Source organism: Battus philenor, unplaced genomic scaffold (assembly GCF_028537555.1).
Source record: "Battus philenor isolate CCGP_79_NKW_IND1 unplaced genomic scaffold, ilBatPhil1.0.hap1 SCAF_35, whole genome shotgun sequence".
Classification (NCBI taxonomy): Eukaryota; Metazoa; Arthropoda; class Insecta; order Lepidoptera; family Papilionidae; genus Battus; species Battus philenor.
The window spans coordinates 62,897-68,550 of NW_027181699.1; the positions used below are offsets into that span (position 1 = coordinate 62,897).

At 35.3% G+C, this 5,654-nt stretch overlaps 1 pseudogene; it reads left to right on the forward strand.

Moving 5' to 3' along the window:
* The first annotated feature begins 1,039 nt into the window (after positions 1 to 1,039).
* LOC137927627 (dol-P-Glc:Glc(2)Man(9)GlcNAc(2)-PP-Dol alpha-1,2-glucosyltransferase-like) lies at positions 1,040 to 5,449 on the forward strand (annotated as a pseudogene).
* The last annotated feature ends 205 nt before the right edge of the window (positions 5,450 to 5,654 follow it).

Below are 5,654 nucleotides of genomic sequence, written 5' to 3' on the forward strand. Positions count from 1 at the left end.
ACGCCCTATCGATCGTCTGTCAAAGTAATGTTGTACGTTGTGATTGTTCGGTAAATGATGATATTAAATTGCATTTTGAGAAAAATCGATTTTTTTACATTATGAAAGAAACCTAACGCTTTGTTAAGAGTTAAAACCAGGTTTTACATAAATTATACCCAAAAAATAATGGAAAATTTAATTATGAAAAAAAATTAAAACCATTGTTTATACAGTTGCTAAGGAATTAAAAAATATCTGAAGAATCGCCTATGGTGATATAATTTTCTCAGAAGAGAATTTGGTTATATACTCATGAACCTTCGAGTAATTGCTGAACCTAAAAGAGGTCAAGGGGTTCACTCGACAGTTTGGATTGGGACCATTACATATGAAGGGCGGAGAGACTTCGTATCAAAAAGACGGTTTTACAACCTAAGCTAGGAGGATATAAGAGGGGTGAGAGGGTCGACTTTAAGAGTAATGAAATATATAAAAATATTACCATAACGGCACACAATATCGAAACTTAATTAATACTTAATTAATTTCATTCATGTTGAGTATTCTTAACCGATACAGCTTTTATAGCATCATTGTTTTTCAACTTGCAGATTAATACAAGTACCGGACTTCCGTTATTTTATAAGCAATAAAATTTGCGCATGCTTCCAACACTAAGTATTTGTAACCGTATCGCTTAAATTATGTTAAATAATAATTGTAGATATTGTATGCAATCATACATAAAATAAATATTACATTGATATTTAATATCTTTGTTTTGATACTATCTTGAATTGAGATATGTATGGTAAACAAATATAAAATATTTTTAAAGAAAAAAACTCCTTAACGATATATTTCTTTAAAATCTTTTTAAATAATTTCATCTATGTAAATAAAAGAGAAAAAATTTAAATATCAATGTTTACAGCTGCAACAAATAAAATCAGTAATGTATCGTATATGGAAGTAAGCTGTATTCGTGTCCATGATTAAATCTGTTTCCGCACGAAATCAATATCATGTTTGACATTGACAATTCGCGTCTAATTTGCCGACATCATACTTGTTTACTGTGAATTTTACCGGGAAACTGTTATATTTATGTAAATACTTCATAAAACGTTTAATGTAACTATAACTGTGAGTATATAATAATTACTTCTATTTAATTAGAATATGTGAAGCAATAAAACGTTCTCTTGAGTCTTAAATATTTTAACATATTGTTCTAATCTGTTGTAAAGAAACGTTTAAATGATGTGTTGCGTTGTAGGAGGATAGAGATGGTTTCTAAAATCTGTCGATGCTTTGTGTAGAATCATTGACTTTTTTGTGCCATGTTCTACCCTAGCCTTTCTAAAATTCTTATGCCTTCCTATGTAACATCCATAATTTTTATATTAAGGCGAAAGGATTAAACTCATGTCAAGTGAACTTAGCTGAACTAACCCTAGTGGGGCGTGGGACCCACATTTTAAAATTTTCAATAATATTACTAGGAAGCGGCATCCAGAATATTTCTAATTAAAAAGAAACACACATGTACTATTGTTGTATAATTTATTTTTGTTTCAAGAATCCTTTATTTAAAATAATAACCTGTATTATACATTTTGCATCGGGGTTAGACTTACTCAAGCCAATGAAGAGTTGCCTTGAGATATTCCAGAAGACCCTAAATGTCACTGGAGTTCTCAGGGAGGCAACTTTATGATCTGAGATAGATAGGTAGTTCTGTAGTGTGCTACCCTTGTAACATACATTAGCAACAGTCTCATCCTCTTCCAGGCCTGTCCTGCATAGAAGACTGTCTGTAATACCTAAATAAAACAGATATTAGTTCTAAAGAACCTGTGTTTAGATTTCCAGCACTAGACAAAAACAGAGTGCGTGACCATAAATGACTATGCTGGAGCCTCTCTGGCCCAGCTTATCTGCAGCATTTTTGCCTCTGGAGCCAGTATGACCTTTTATCCACTGTAGTTTTACAAGGTTGTTAATACTTACCACCATTAGATATTTTTGACAATCTTATATTAACCCTTTGCACTCTAGGCCGTTTCCGTGCTGAACTAAAAGATGATTATACTATCAAGATGTTTCTTAATGCTTTTTGTGACTTTACTACTGTTAACATAAAATACACACGCAAAGTAACATACAAACATACAAATACAAACTTTTATATTTTAATACTTAATGTATCTTTACATGTTTACAAGGATAATTTGTTTAATATTATTCTTTGTAATTTTATTTTGTGTGATATTTTATGTAACAATTGCTAAGATGCATGCCCGGCTGCCCGGGACAAATATCACAATAGTACGTTGTTTCATGTCTTTTGCCAGGTGTACTTCGTTGAGAGCAGACTTTGCAATCCTTCCTAACTCCTGTTAGAATATTGTGCAGCTTTCCATTTAAGCAGTCGTTTTCAAAACTGGACATTGAGGTTAAAGCTCGAGCATGTGCTTGATGAGAATCTCCAGTCAATTACTGAACTATGGTTTTCGCATACCTCAAGTGACAAAGCGGCTGTTTTCCTCTTTGCTGTTAAGTCATATTTATAAAGCAAATATGAATTTACTGAACAAATTTCAAGTCCCCCAAAAAAACTGTTTATGCCACCATTTCAAGGATTTCAGATAAGAAAGTTTTATCTCCATTTTAAGAGATATCACTTTACACTTCATAAGATTATACAAAAAGAGTGTAGGAACCTGTGTGGAAGGAACTAAATGTAAACAACTATCGAAAGAAGTTGTGAGTGAGACTAACCTCTTGAGTGCAAAGGGTTAACTTTAAGTTAACAGTGTGACTCTTTAAGACGAGTAACACTGCCTTACTGTCGAAGAGAATTTAGACGGAAGTCCAAGAGAGACTTCCGTCTAAATTCTCTTCCCAGCAGTTAGGACAGCAGCTGCATTTACTATACCTACACATTCAGCTCGGGACACTGTGCTGTGGTTATCTGGTGGTTTTGTTATACTAATTTAAACTTTAGTTAATCTTAAATGTTAATAATAGTCTTGAAATTTCTGGGAATGTCCCAAATGTAGAGCCATCAGTAGTTTTGGAGCCGACTGTGAATCCTAACTTTCTTTCATGCATTTTTTTTTAATACTTCCTGTTTTGGTATCCTGTCGATCCCTGCTATTATTATGATTGGAAAATTCTGGTAGCCCTCTTTACTATATGGTGAGGGTATTCAGAATTCCTGCTGAAAGGGTAGCTTCCTGTTTTACATTTAGGTGTATGGAAGGTAGGTTTATCTTAGCATTCTGTGCAGCAGTTGATGTTATTCTCATGCAACCTGTCATTGCCATGCATGTCCTCTGTCGATTTTGAAGTTTTTTCTTCGCAGTTAACTGGTTTATCTGGGCCATGATACTAAACCTTCATATATGACTAGAGGCTGGGTGATTGTTATGTTCTACTGGATGATGATAGGTATCAGACAGAGCATTCCAAAAAGGGTCATAATCCTCAGAAGTGATGGATATAATGCAATGAGGAAAAGGATATGTATATTGTACTGTAAACTAAAAGATAGAATGATGTTCAAATGGATTTCTATTTCTTTCAGGATCATCTGACCAGACGAGGACTGCCCGCAATGGCTCGCATAAAGTACCACATTATACTTGAGGTAGTCCTCATCGGCTACTTTGCACTCTTAAAAATAATATTCGACAAAGTCTTCGCTACCACTGCTGTTGTGGTAGACGAGATGTATCATTTGCCACAAGGTGCGCTCATTTGCAACGGTAACTATTCATACTGGGATCCGAAGATCACAACCCTGCCTGGTCTTTACCTCTTCTCCGCAGCTATGTTGTCTCCTTTCTTCTCCTGCAGCACATATAACCTGAGATTCGTGAATCTAATCGCCTCCGGCATCAACTTCATTCTGTTCTCCTCCATGCTTCAGTTCATTTATGGAAATCAGACGGAGAGTCATTTCCGTATTATTCTGCAGACCATCAGTCTGTCCATTCTTCCACCACTCTACTTCTTCTCCCATACACACTGATACATTGTCCCTGACCTTTCTACTTGCATACACCAGGGTATGCTTTAGTAATGGTAGTAGGTTACTGATGATATTATTAGGTTCCTGTGCCATACTGATGAGGCAGACCAACATCGCCTGGATCGGAATGGTGTTTATGTAAAAAGGCATGGATGTGTTCGTCAGAAGTTCACGCGTATTTGCCACAACTCTTGTATTTCTTGCTGTTTTATGGAATTTTCGGTCTACCGTACGTTCTCGCTAAGATAAAGACGACATTGATGTTGATTTTCACAAAGAAACGTAACGTCCTTGCCTTGGCCGTCGCGTTTGCTGTTGTCGTTCGCTACAACACGGCGGTGCATCCGTATTTACTTACGGACAACCGGCACTATACGTTTTACATTTGGAACCGTTGGTTCGAGAAGTACCCTCACGCGGGGCTAGCGACCGTGCCTGTGTACGTCTTCCTGCTTTTCAGTCTCTATGACAATTTAAAAGATCAGAACTGCATTACCTTTCTTATTCCATACAGTGTCAGTACGTTTTTGGTCCTCGCCCTTCAAAAGATGATCGAAGTTCGATATTTCTTGATCCCGTACATAATATTAAGACTCAGATTCGTGAGGCCGTCGAACAAAGTTATCTTAGGCGAGTTTCTTTGGTACTTAATTCTGAATTTTCTTACATTCAGGTTGTTTTTCACAAAGGAAATTTATTGGGATGATTTCCCTTACGCTCAAAGAATTATGTGGTAAACCTCGCTCAAGTCGTTTCCTTGGACTTTGAAGAAACATTTATGAATTGTATTTATAAGTGAGAACTAAAATTTAAAATATTGTAGTTATTGTGTTAGTACTAGTAATACCTGATAGTGCATAGTTAATTAACTCGGAGAAATGTTTCTTCAAAAGGGTTTTGGTGCGAGACGTTGAATAGGGTTTAATAAAGGATCACTAATCACCTCATTTATTTTTAAGTTCTAAACGCTTCCGGTAAACGCTTTGTTTTATAAACAAAAATGTGTCCCAGTCTTTGAGTTTAGCAATTCACTATCTTATGATAAAATGGCATCCGTTTGGATGGAAAATGATCAGACAATGTAGATACTCTTATGATAATAGCCAGTGGCGTAGCTATGGTATTTGGGGCCTGGGGCAGATTGGGGCTTGGTGCCCCCCCCCCCCGCCCCTAAAGAGTCTAAATAATTTCAAAATTCAAAACAGAATGTAGTTAATATATATATTTTTTGGTTCAATAAAATAATAAATTATATACATTTATTATATACATTTATTATTTTATATACAAATAGCATTAGATCTTAATAAAATTTATTGGGAAAATTTAAAAACGAACATTCCTCGCTTTTTGGCCTACAGAGTCTTTAATCACATTTTCAAAATCAATAGTGTCGACTAGTTTAAAACACAGATATGTGTTTTTTGATTTTAGGGCCCTTTTAAAAAACACTAAGGTAAGGACATTAGTAGTTGACCATGTACTAGTAGTTGACCATTTTGTATGAAATTTTAAATAATAAGCGTTGTGTTTATCGTATCTAATTAAAAAATTAATTTGTAAGTAGCTGCTCTCATCTATTTACAACTGCGGAAAGCACAGAACTAAAGCGCATTGTGTGTAGCAGGAGCCG